Source organism: Rhinoderma darwinii, chromosome 1 (assembly GCF_050947455.1).
Source record: "Rhinoderma darwinii isolate aRhiDar2 chromosome 1, aRhiDar2.hap1, whole genome shotgun sequence".
In the NCBI taxonomy this organism is placed as follows: Eukaryota; Metazoa; Chordata; class Amphibia; order Anura; family Rhinodermatidae; genus Rhinoderma; species Rhinoderma darwinii.
In genome coordinates this window covers 186,887,426-186,901,655 of record NC_134687.1, presented here as the reverse complement: position 1 = coordinate 186,901,655, position 14,230 = coordinate 186,887,426, and the positions used below count along the sequence as shown (strand labels likewise).

The 14,230-nt window shown below is 40.2% G+C and overlaps 1 protein-coding gene across 3 annotated transcripts in view; it reads left to right on the top strand.

The window, feature by feature from the left end:
* Positions 1 to 2,349: 2,349 nt before the first annotated feature.
* The window catches only part of BMPR1B (bone morphogenetic protein receptor type 1B), a 555,987-nt gene continuing 544,106 nt past the window's right edge, over positions 2,350 to 14,230 (top strand). For all 3 annotated transcript variants that reach the window (XM_075860653.1, XM_075860655.1, XM_075860652.1), the window contains exon 1: positions 2,350 to 2,491. The gene's annotated coding sequence lies outside the window, so the exon portion shown is untranslated. The remainder of the gene's footprint in view (positions 2,492 to 14,230) is intronic.

Here is a 14,230-nt window from a genome sequence, read left to right as displayed (position 1 = left end):
TGGTGTTACCAGGTGGACTTAGGTTTTTTCTACGTCAGGCCATTTCAGGATACCTTTTCCCCTGTTTTATGTCCTGGACCATGCAACAGAGCAGTTAGATATAATTCTTTAGACGGGATTAACATATGTCAGTTACCCCATGGATATGCATGGTGATATTGAACAGAATGATGGCATAAGTTACTCAGTACCATTTGTATGAGACAGTATTTACTCTATGTTTCTGTTGACTAGCTAATAGTGAGAATTTGCAGTGTTTAGCATCAATACCATGTCTGTGTTTGCAGGGTTATATGACTAATATAACCACTAATTTACCTTCAATTTTTAGAATCTCGTTGTGTTTTTTATAGTTTGTGTCTTGATTATTGGATGTAATAAAAATTATATTTTTCTATGGTTTTGTGGCGTAATGACTCCTTATTCTCATGTTCTGTTACTTCTCTTTACAATGCCCAGTTGGTAAAAATGTAAAAACACGCCCAGTTGTCTATTAAGAAACGAATTATCATAAATCTAAAATTGTGCATAACTTGCTCAAAATGTATCATTTTTCAAAATAAAAAACACTGTTGTTATTTACATTACAGTGCCAATCAGATTATGTAGGAGATAGGGCACTTATAATGTGGTGACAGAGCCTCTTTAAAGCCCCCTTCACATCACGTTGTTGCCCTAAGTTTATCGTGTATGTCAGGAAATCTCCTAACGTACACTATAAACAACATAGACGATAATTCGTAGGTCTCCATTACGTCCTTTTTAGCCTACGTCGGGCTAGTATATGTCGGTATACCTTATTTTTGTAGGCTGGAATAGTGTAGTAGAATTTGCTATTCCATCCTGAGAGATTCCACAAAGAAGCGTATACCCCTCCTGACATTAGTATGTGGACTGTGATGTCAGGATCTTCCAAATGCCGGAGTCCCCAGGCAGGGCATCACAAGTGCTCTACCCGTGGACTTTGTCCCTAGGAAAGCTCCTGACATCATTGTCCATATATGCAAAGTGACGTCAGGGGGTTCTCCAGGGCCGGAATCCCCTGGGCCATTCCCCTGGCGACGTATCCGACTGTATGCCATACAGTCGGATACGTTTTTGCTAAATAGATCAAAATCCAGAGCATTAACCGGTCACTGCCTGCTCCATGGTTTCCATCACTGTAAGGGCCTGTTCACATCACCGTTCGCTTTTCGTTCCGGGGTTCCGTCTGAGGTTTCCGTCGGGTGAATCACAACGGAAAGTGAAACCACAGCTTACGATTCAGTCACCATTGATATCAATGGTGACGGAAACATCGCTAATGGTTTCCGTTCGTCACCATTCAGGCAGGTTTCCGGTTTTCCGACGGAATCAATAGCGGAGTCGACTGCCTGGTATGGGTATTATACATAAATAGTATGGGTATTATACATAAACAGTATGGGTCATATACATAAACAGTATGGGTATTACACATAAAGAGTATAGGTATTATACACAAATAGTATGGGTATTATACATAAATAGTATGGGTATTATACATAAATAGTATGGGTATTATGCATAAATATTATGGGTATTATACATAAAGAGTATAGGTATTATACATAAATAGTATGGGTATTATACATAAATAGTATGGGTATTATACATAAATAGCATGGGTATTATACATAAATAGCATGGGTATTATACATAAATAGTATGGGCATTATACATAAATAGTATGGGTCATATACATAAACAGTATGGGTATTACACATAAAGAGTATAGGTATTATACACAAATAGTATGGGCATTATACATAAATAGTATGGGCATTATACATAAATAGTATGGGTATTATACATAAATAGTATGGGTATTATACATAAATAGTATGGGCATTATACATAAATAGTATGGGTATTATACATAAATAGTATAGGTATTATACATAAATAGTATGGGCATTATACATAAATAGTATGGGCATTATACATAAATAGTATGGGCATTATACATAAATAGTATGGGTATTATACATAAATAGTATGGGCATTATACATAAATAGTATGGGTATTATACATAAATAGTATGGGCATTATACATAAATAGTATAGGTATTATACATAAATAGTATGGGCATTATACATAAATAGTATAGGTATTATACATAAATAGTATGGGTATATAGCAGTACAAGTAAATGGTGGCAAACGACAAGACCGGTAAATAACTGGTTATAGCATTATAATGTGATGGAATATAAGAGACGAGTGCCTGGTGAACCCCCTCCCAGGGTCTGGTGAGGTAATAAGTGACACAGCAGTGCGTGAGGTGTGTGAGGAGCGGAGCTGTGTGTGCCATCTCTATCACTAGTGGGAGCTGCAGAGGGACAGCCAGGCGAGCAGTGCGGAGGAGAAGGCGAGCAGGCGGAGCGCCGACATTACTACCTAGCGCAGAAGTGGCGTGCTCTTATTATCATAGCAGCGAGTGTGAGGAGGACGGCGCGGCATAGCTCTGAGGTAAGTGCTGGCAGAGCCGGGGACGCCACACCGCTCCACTGCGCGGTACATAGATAGACACATGGCTTTGGATAAACTGCACAACTAGTCCATGTCCCATAGAGTAACGCTGAGGTTCCCCGACTCCGGGCTCAGAGATCGCTCTGTGTGCTGCACTGCCTTCTTCTCACTTATGACTCTGCCCGGCTTGTCCTGTTATTCGGGTCACCTTTTCTGTGCTGGCATTTCATTGATGGGCAGATAGTTAGTGTACACTTGGCGGTTGTAAGCCGGCTTCTGGAACTAGTAAACTTCTCTGTATATGACCTGTGAATAGGAGTGTGGTGACCATGGCACACATCACCTGGACAGATCCTCCTGGATGTGCTGCCTCACTGCACCAACAGGATGTGCCATCCTGTTCCAATAATGTGCCCTCTGCCATTATCATGCGGATACGAGTACTGATAACAACGACCTAAAGGCTGTAGTGGATACAGAAAGCAAGTAGAACTAGGTAACCCTGAGGCAAATAGTGTGCACTACATATAGCTTTACCTCTGGTTATGTCTCTCTCTCTATCTATCTATCTATCTATCTATCTATCTATCTATCTATCTATCTATCTATCTATCTATCTATCTATCTATCTATCTATCTATCCATCCATCCATCCATCCATCCATCCATCTATCTATCTGTCCATATATGTCTATATAAATATCAAAATTAGTGTAGTGCTGTTATTTTAAATTATTTACATTTATAAATTGAGATGTTTTTAGCATAACTATATGACTGGAGCCATAACAAGAAATTTGTATATACATTCCAAAGCCCCACAGTTAAAGAGGTTGCTCCATCAGGATACTTCTGTCCATATGCCATATTATGATGCTTTAGATCCCCCTCTATGATCCAAGTAGTGTCTCGCTCTCTCTCTCTCGTGAACTTGAGTTGTCCATGTATTACATGGACGGCCATTGATCTGAACGGCTGCCATGTAAGGGTATGTGCACACGATAACTGCATTTACGTCTGAAATAACGGAGCTGTTTTCAGGAGAAAACAGCTCCGTCATTTCAGACGTAATTGCTCGTACTCGCGTTTCGCGAGGCGTCAATTACAGACGTAATTTGGAGCTGTTCTTCATTGGAATCAATGAAAAACGGCTCAAATGACGTCTCAAGAAGTGTCCTGCTCTTCTTTTGACGAGCCATCTTTTTTACGCGTCGTCGTTTGACAGCGATGCGTAAATGACAGGTCGTTGGCACAGTACGTCGGCAAACCGATTCAAATGAATGGGCAGATGTTTGCCGATGTATTGGAGCCGTATTTTCAGACGTAAATCGAGGCTTAAAATGCCTCGTTTACGTCTGAAAATAGGTCGTGTGAACCCAGCCTAACACTACATTTCACCTGCATTCGCCACTGAAAGAGAATTAAGCAGCGGCCATATAGTGTCCTGTAAAAATCAGGTGTTGGATTCAGTCCCGCAGCGTTTTGGATTCAGTCACGCAGCGTTTTGGATTCAGTCCCGCAGCGTTTTGGATTCAGTCCCGCAGCGTTTTGGATTAGATCCCGCAGTGTTCTGCTTATTCCTGCTGTAGCTCTCAGATTTAAGGGGCTGTCTGGGGTGGTCACATGGCTGGATATCACTAGACTGGATACTTCATTTTTTTTGTTTTGCTTGAAAAGAGGGACAGAGGACATTTTTTTAAAAGAGTTTCTCTTTTTTGATGAGATCTGCTCCTATTTCTGCCAAAAAATATACGGATGCAACATTGGCAAAATGTACAACTGCGTGAATGCAGTGTTAAATGAAGCGTGTATAATCCACCTCTTAAATGGTGTGACTGTCATTTACAATAGGGCAAGTTTACTAATGACAGTTATTTTTCACTGTTCGGAAAAATTGGCATGAACTCTATAGTCACACTTGAATTTAAAAAAAAAAATTGCCGCAAAATGTCGCAAAGTGAAAGACACACTCTATCACCAAACTGGGTTGCGAACAAACCAACAAAAACAAAAGTCAGGAAAAATGACATTCCTAGACCAAAAAAACACACCATACTGCATACATGGTAAAGGCACCGAGTGCATATCAGGTACTCTCAGGGTATGTTCACACGAGGTCATTACGTTCGTAATTGACGTACGTATTTCGGCCACAAGTACCGGACCGAACACAGTGCAGGGAGCCGGGCTCCTAGCATCATAGTTATGTACGACGCTAGGAGTCCCTGCCTCGCTGCCGAACAACTGTCTCGTACTGAAAACATGATTACAGTACGGGACAGTTGTCCGGCAGCGAGGCAGGGACTCCTAGCGTTGTACATAACTATGATACTAGGAGCCCGGCTCCCTGCAGTGTGTTCGGTCCGGGACTTGCGGCCGAAATACGTTCTGTCCTTTACGGACGTAACATGGTCGTGTGAACCCAGCCTAAGGGAGGCCTTTTGTTGCAGGTGTTGCAGGTCCAGTCCAGATTGGGCATCCGAGTCCAAGGGATATAAGCCCCATGGTTAGGTCCTCCAAATCTAACACTAAGCTGGACCTGTAACCTCTCCTTATGCCCTATGCACCTAAAATTTTCTTCCGCCCTGACAAGGGCAGTACCCAAACTGTGCCCTAGTAACTGTGGCCCTGACACGTCCCTATGTACATTTCATTTTGGGGACACCGTCACTTCTCAGGGAACCTAAAGAAACTGTGCCACAGTGGACTCTTAAGACTGTCTCCCCACCATGTTTTTCCTAGCGGAGGAGGGGGGCTGGAGCTACAAAAAGGGTTCACTAAATGCAGGCCGCATAGTTTGCTGCTAGTCTGGCTAAAAGGCCACTCTTGGTTTGCAAGTGAAAAATGTATCATTGCATCAGTAAAATTGATGTGGGGGGCTTTTAAACACATGAAATTTTTTCTAATGCATTAGTTCATCTTCCCTGTATGTGGAAACACACACCGGGGCAACGGCTGCAGAAGATGGGGGCATTGTCCATACAAAACAAATGAAGAGCGTACATTGATATCCAGATTCCTCCATCAGATTGCCAGATAGTGAAACGTGATATGTACATCACTTCAGAGAACATGTTTCCACAGCTCAGGAGTCCAGTGGCAATGTGCTTTACACCACTCCAGCCAACGCTTGGCATTGTACATGGTGATCTTAGGTTTCCATGGTTGAGCAGCCCCGGCAGACAAGGACAAGACTGTGTGATCTCTCGCAAGAGATCACACAGTCTTGTCCTTGTCTGTCGAGAGCAGAAGAGTGAGTGAGTGATTGGAAGACTGTCCATATCTGATTGGACAGTGTCACAGCGATGTTACCCATCCCCTTGCCATTACACGCCCCATTGACAGTTCAGGGGGTTATTTAAATATCGGGCGCCAAATATAACGGCACCGATATCTAAATAACGGAGGAGGGTAGGAGAAGAATGCAAAGTGCCACAGGGTTTCTGCAGCCCTGCCCATTACATGATGCACTCAGCTGCACATGTATAGGGAAGTGAAAGGTTCTCTTTAAAGTTCACTGAGGCAGATCTAGAAGATCAGAGACTTAATGAATTGACTTGTGGCAAAGGTGGCATCCTATGACAGTAGGGCTGGGCGATTATGACCTAAATCAAAATCACGATTAATTGAACATGTAACCTTGATTATGATTAATTAACTATTATTTAGGCCACAAACCCTTTTACATACCACGCTCCCTATTTGTATGGCACATCTTCAAATTAATATTTATCCCCTGAGCCTGCAGTATACTACTGTATATAATATGCACCCTGATAATTCCCTCACACAGTATATTGCCCCACATACTTGAGTAACGTTATAGTGTGTTTATGTGGCTGCACATAGCGATATATCTATATCGCTATGTTCTGTGTAAATGAATGGGGAGAAGTGTATTATGCTGATTGGTCAGCGTCATACACTTCTCTCCACAACGCCCACTTGGTCAAAAAGTAAAACACGCCCAGTTGTCCATTAAGAAACTCATTAGCATAAATCTAATATAGGTCATAACTCCGTAAAAAATGATTGTTTTTCTAAATAAAAAACACTGCTGTAATCTACATTACAGCGCCGATCACATCATGTACAAGATAGGGCACTTATAATGTGGTGACAGAGCCTCTTTAATTCCAAAAAGGTGTTGACTTCATGAGACATCCCCTTTTAAGGACACTTCATGGTTGAACTTGTCTGTTCAGATTTTTAACTGGTCTGCAATAAAACCAAAATATATTTTATATGATAAATAAGGTGCCTGACTTCTCAGCCTTGTTAAGTTTTCATGAGTGTTTAAATTCAGCAAATACTATATAAATCTTTCCTGTAAATATTTTTGTGTATGTGTGAATGGATACAGCTAGTATAATACAGAGGTGGTGCTTGTGTAAATCGTTTAGCTAATAATTGTAGTTTACACATGTTACAAAGCTGAGAATATTTATGAAAAATACAATAGATTAGTGTTATGCTTTTTAATAACGTAGGGAGCAAAATGCTCATTTGAACAGGATATTTGTATGGGATGGCCACTGTCACAAATTGTGGCAGTTTAACCAAGCTACAACCTGAATTTATAATAGAGACACGGCACTCGGACTAGTGGTGCTCGGGTTGGACTCCATCCCGTATATAAAATAAGGAAAGACCTGGCACTCAGATTTGTTATTTAAGGAAATTTGTTCATCCGTTTTATTCACTTTTGAATATGCAAATCAAATCAAATGACATTTCGATCAAAATGATCAAATATTCTGTCAAAACAAAGAAAAATACTGTCTCAATGACAAGTAGTATAAAAAAGAGAAAGGCCTTATTGCTTTACAAAAAAGACGAAAACTCAATGAGTAAATATTATCAACAATGTATGATATATAATAGCGACAATCTGTTCCCAGAAAATTCATACAAAGAAAATTATACATCAGTGTATGCAGTCAATAAGTAACCATCAATACATAAATGAATGTATTAAAACTCATATATTATCCCATAGATCAGTTCTCCTATTATTTATATATATATATATATATATATATATATATATATATATATATATATATTTTCAACATCTAACATGATATATAAATTCTGGACATCACATACAAAATAATAATTAACAGTAACGGATTGCGTAATAGAAATAGGATCAATCTTGCACTATAATCTGCAACATCCGCCGCTAGTAAAGGAGAGCGCAAGTATGAGGCATCTCAGCCTGCTTTAAATACACTTCCGCGGTCAGATGTGAAACGTCATGACGTCATAATGTTAGACGTCTTATGTAGTTACGTTCAAAGTAAGTCTTTAACAAGTCACGGGAAGATTATGTGACTTAATGGCAATGTGACCGGAAGAGAGAATGACGTAAATATGAAACCGGCCTATACAAAGTTATACAACTAAGTTATAAGTTCATGAATACAGCAAAATAAAAAAAGGAGTGGAAAACTACCATAAATGTATCAAATAATAAAATTGAGTTTATTGGAATGAAAAAAATACATAAAATATACAGAGGTAATTTAAAGAGCAAAATTCTAAAAGAGAAACAGCAGGTGCAGAAGTAAAAAGACCTGGGTAGTGATCTCCACTAACATTCCCTATAAGGCAAAGCGCGTTGGGATGTGCAGAGAAATCAGATCCCTTAATACATATTCCTACTTCCATGTACCATATACCAATGAAAGGAGGTATCTTACCCATAATAGTTTTAATTTGCACCACGCTGTGTGCCCCAACGCGCGTTTCGCATGTCGCTTCCTCGGGGGGTACTCAGGTCAGTAAGCACTACTGTCGGAAATAGTAATGTCAAATGGTCATAATGTGAAACCGGTCTATACTTGGTAATGTGACAATGAGAAGTATATTCACGCAATCAGGTAAAGCAGAGCATCCTCTTCCGTAGATCATCTCTAACGTACCTGTAAATATCCAGAAAAAAATTACATTTATTCTAAAATATTAAAGTGAAACTTTGTAGATCATACTCACAATTCAATCCTCGTGGTTCTAAGGACTGAAGTGTATGTATCCAAAATACCTCTCTACATTTTAATTGTTTAACTCAATCTCCACCTCGACGAGGCAGAGGTACATCCTCCAGGATTTGATATTTGAGTTGTGAAACAGTATGTCGCATTTTATTAAAATGGTATGGCAATGGAAGTAACAAATTCTTGAATCTTATAGTCGATTTGTGTTGTGAAATCCGGTATATGTTGGGTGATTTCCCCAACATATATGAGACAACATGGGCATGTAATAACATACACCACATAAGATGAATAACAGGTAAAAAACAAACCTCTTAATAGGGAAACTTCTACTTGTCAATGCGCAGTAGATCTTTTCACCCTTATTGACATTAGAGCACTGTAGACAATGGAGACACGCGAAAGTCCCCTGTTTGTAAAAACCTATTAAGAGGTTTATTACCTGTGATTCCTCTTTTGTACACCTGTAAGTGTACAAAAGAAGATAAATATAAAGTGCATTAATATAGAGAATAAATATGTATGTATATTAAATATAGATATCACCTACAAAAAGCCAATACATATTCAAAGATGATATTCAAAAGCAATGGACATCTAAAACGGCGTTAGACTATGTGTAAGCAATGAAGTTCTCCCAAAGTTACTGCTCCCAAGCAATAATGTCATACACCATCCAAGTACTCCAAGATGACAGATATGCCGTTAATGAAGGCCCTAGAAGAATATATGTAAAAACCAAAAAGATAATATTTACAAGAATAAAATTCTATACAGTATAAATAAAAGGGATACAACCAGTCCTAGAGACAGACAGAAGGTAATAACAGGTAAATTCATAGAAAGGGGACAAATCTATTGGTCTTATTGAGACCCATGGGAGAGAGGGTTTTAAGTCGATCTATCCACATTGTTTCCCATTGGGAAAGTGTCCTCTTCCAATTGCCCCCTCTTAATCCAATCTCGATTTCCCGCACTCTCAGTAGAGAGGTGTCACATTCATGAAAAAGTTTTTAGGGTATGGGTTTCAAAGAGGTAGTGTCTTCAACTTCTGCTGCAGAGTTAATGTCCAGCACATGTTCACGTACACAACGACAGAACTGTCTAGAAGTCAATCCAACATAAATTTTGTCACACGGACAGCAGGCATAATATACAATACCCATAATTGTGCAATCGATCTGATGGACTATATTAGAAGTATGGTTGCCATCTGAAGATCTCTCATCATTGGGGCAAGCTATGCATTTGCAACAGGGGGTAAAATTTAGGTCCTTTTGAGCCAAATGCACTTCAAGGTTGTTTATCCCGATGATAACGGTGTACCAGTAGGTCACGTACATTTTTAGATCTGTGGTGGGTTATTGATGGATAAATGGGTAGGTAAGACATTATCCGGTGTTAATATAGGCCAATATTTCCTCAATACTGAAATCATCGCCCCACTTTTTGAGCTGTAATCTGCAATGAACCTTACTTAGTCTCTGTTGTTAGTTACTTTTGCTTTTGTTTGTAATAGCTCAGTCCTGTTGCTGTTTTTTGATCTATGATATGCCATTGTATGCTTCGTTTGCTGTAGCCTCTTTACGAAAAGTCTTCGGTAAGATCACGTGCCTGTTCTTCAAATTTAGAGTCTTCTGAGCAGATCCTGCGTGCTCGTAAAAATTGGCCCATCGGAATGTATCTGATTACGTGGTTGGGATGCGCAGATGTAGCGTGGAGGACAATATTGGCGGAAGGGCTTTTCCGAAATAAATCCACTTGAATGAATCCATTTGGATCAACTGAGATCTGGATGTCAACTTAATGTTGAAGTTCTTTTCATTAAGTCTGGACTTAAACACATTCAAGTCAGCCAAGGGACCTTGCCACACAAACAAAATATCATCAATGTATTTCCCCCAGAAGAGAAGATTCTCAATACAAGGAACTGGGTAAGCCAGGAAGATTATTCTTTCCCACAGCTCCAAGAACAAATTTGCATATCAGGGCGCACATGTCGCCCCAATAGCTTGAGCTGCAGGTAGAATGTCTTCTTAAAGACAAATAAATTGTGCGTCAGAACAAAAGGAAAGTGATTCTAATATGAACTGGCAAAGTTCATAGTTAACATCACTCATAGAAAGCAAAGCTTGAGTGGCCATTAAGCCATCATGGTGCCGAATAGATGTGTATATGGACTCATGGTCACATGCGACAATAACTATGTCATTTTCTTTATGTAAATCATCCAACTTTTTAAGAATATCTGTGGTATCCTTAATTTATGAAGGCAATGTTCAACAATTGGATAAAGGTAATACTCAATAAACGTACAAATGGTTCACAGATGTTTTTGGATCCAGATACGATAGGTCTTCCGGGAGGATTGCATAGACTTTTGTGCACCTTTGCGGAGTAAATATATGCATGGGACAGTTGGATCCATATTCGTCAAACCCTCAATTTGTTTTTTGGTTAGGATCCCTTTTTCCAATGCCCTTTCTAGAATGTCCAATAATCCCTTTCTGAATTTTGACAAAGGGTCAAAGGTTAATCACTGATAGCAATCACCGTCTCCTAGTTTGCAAAACATTTCCCTCTCATACATAGTTGCGGGCCACACAACTACATTCCCCCCCTTGTCAGAGGGTTTAATAATGATGTCCTGTTGCTGGCTGAGTTCTTTCAATGCCAATCACTGTATGTAACGTAGAATTATATCCTTCAACAGTCTTGAGTATGGATTAAATCTCATTCGGGACAAGTCTAACAAACATGTCAATCTCTGGGTACAAAGAAAGAGGGGGACATTTGGTAGATTTAGGTAAGAGATATTGTGGGTAATTACCTGTAGTTGTATCCTCCTGCTCATCCAATAGATCCTGTACATTTTTACAGTCATACATTCCATTTCAGTGCTGAAGATATATATAAGGGTTATTCTTGGCAAATGCTTTTTTAAAAACCTATGGCCTTGGCGTCACCCCCTATTTCCTATTGGCCAGGGTGGTGCCGACGTCACATGCATACCCGGTCCTACTTGTCTATGTGTCTTGCGCGTACGCTTAGCCTTGGTGTCGCCCCCTGTCCACTATTGGCCGGGGCAGCGCTGATGTCATGCGCATTCCCAGTTTGGTCTCTCTGCCCGACGACTGTGCCTTGCCCTACGCCACCATTCCCCTTTGTGTGGGTTGGCGCCAGTGTGATGCCCCGGACACTGGACAGTGGTAGCATATAGCTATGGCTATGTGTTTTGTCCTTGGCATCATACAAGTAGGTGGTATTATTTTCATTGGTTATATTATGCTCAGCTGTTGTTAGCTCCTCCCCTGTTTTCCCCTCCCTGATTTGTCCAGGTTAATTTAAATAGTAGCAAGATGGCCAAGTCAAATAACCCCTGGATGAAGCACCTTGGGTATGAAACGTACGTCAGGCTTGGTTGGATCCCCTGGTACTTATCCTTATTGTTTGGTTCCCCCACTGTTCTTACTCTCTTTGTATATGCCAGCATAAACTTTATGGTCTTGTCCATGGTATGAAGTTTTACCTTGGCTGTTACTTCTCGTATGCTTTTGTGGGGGTATCTCTGACAACTTTCTTGATAAATCAGTGAGTACATTACTTTTTGAGATTGTTTCTATACCTTGATTATATTACTTCTTTACTCATACACTGTTCATACTCTACCAGGTTGATCCACCCTCTCTTTGTATGTATTTGTGGCTCTGTGTGTGTTTTCTTGTCTCTTTTTATATGATGTATGTTTTATCCATGAATACCCATTAAAATGTTTAAAAATTGTGACTTTTATTGAACAGATTTTTTTTTGTCATTTTCCTGCATGGCCTTTATTGGTTTGGCTTTTTATCTATTTATGCAATTTTGGATTTGTGTACTTCGGAATATTGATAGTATTACTTGGCAAATAGTTTTGATGAAAAATCGTAACTCTTCATTATAAAACAGTGTGTGTGCAGCTACTATCCAATCTACAGTGCCCGCCAAAAGTTCCGGCCATTCTATCGGGCGTCTTCTACAAATCCATTGATCAGGAAAATTATCGTTCAGAAGATCTCGAGCTCGCAGAGAAAAATGAGCCGGAAATCCATCCTGCTGATGCCAAACATTGCGGAAATCTTCTCCAGCAATATTTAGAATAGCTGGTACCACTTGGTTTCTTAACAAATTGCAGTAATTTTCTGCATTTATGTTTCCTTGAATGAAAAACAGTCCTACAATATGATTGAGCAATATTCCGGCCCAAACGTTAACCTTCTGAGGATACTGGGTATGACTGTCTCCCATCCAATGTAAATTTTCGTCTGCCCAATACCTCATGTTCTGTCGATTTACAGAACTGTTTCGTTCAAACGTAGCTTCATCCGAAAAACAAGTCCAGTTGAAAATCTGATGATTATCATCAAATCGTGTCATCATTGTATCGCAAAATTCCACTCTTCTGTCATAATCATCTTCGGATAGCTCCTGAACTAGACGTATTTTATAAAGATGATAATGATCCCTCATCAAAATTTGATGGACTGATGTGGCGCTGATATCATTTTCTCGTGCTCCACTCGAGACAGATGTATGAGGATTATCATGTACAGTGAGCAGAACATCTAAAGCTTTTTTATCATTACTAGAATGTTTGGGTCTTCCGGATCTTGGTGCGTCTTTAATGGAACCGGTTATTTTGAAGCGATGAACATTTCTTTTAACACATGTCAATGAAATTGGATCACGGATAGGATAAGTGGCATTGAATAAAGCCGCTACTTCTCTATAGGATCCTAATTTTCTCATCATCAATAAAGTGTTCCTTTCCGTTTCGGTAAAATGCATTTTGTGATATGACAATAGAAATGTACAAAAATGAAAATTACTCTCCGACTTAGCGCTCTCTGAAATTCACAAGCGACTACCGAAATGTATACACATGAAATCATGTTACAATCGTAGACCAGGTCCATTTTGTATCGCCGAAGCCGATTGTAATAATACGTATTTTAAAGTCACCTTGATGTGACATTCCCTAGCTCACACACGCACACGCGCCCACACATATTTAGGATTTTACCTGCGCGGTACATTTTGGGTAATGCTAACACCGGCGGTAGCCGATAATGAAGATGATAACTTTAAATATCTCAGCGAAAAAAAATCCTATCTTAACCCCTTCCCGAAATTTGACGTATCCATACTCCAAAGTCGGGTAGGGGAAGTATGGAGCGCACTCACGGAGTGAACTCTCTCCATACGATGCTCGTGTCTGCTGTATGTTACAGCTGACACTTCAGAGTAATGAGATTCCGCTCGTTTAACTCGTTAAATGCCGCGGTCAATAGCGACTGCAGCTGTAATGGTGGGGGGGGGTAGGGAAACGGACAAGTGAGCCCTAATCTACCCGCCACTCTGTCCCTGCCTACTTGCAACGACCCGCCCTAGGCGACGGGGTACAACTGGGCGGCGGTCCCTGCGCTCAGTAAGTGCATGACAAACACGACAAACAAACAAGGGAATACAAGCAAGGGAAATGGGCAGTTGCTCGCGGAAACACCGTGAGCAACAGAGTAGTGAACGAGCCGAGTCAAGCCGGGAGAGTGCGAGGTACAAAGCGAAAAGCAGAAGAGTAGTCGGTAAGCCGGGGTCTGTATGGAGCAGGATCAAAAAGTAGCAGGAGCTGTAGCTGGGCCAGGAAACCTCAAGGAAAGAATTCACAAGCACAGATGGACAGGAAGAGCAGGCTTAAATAGAC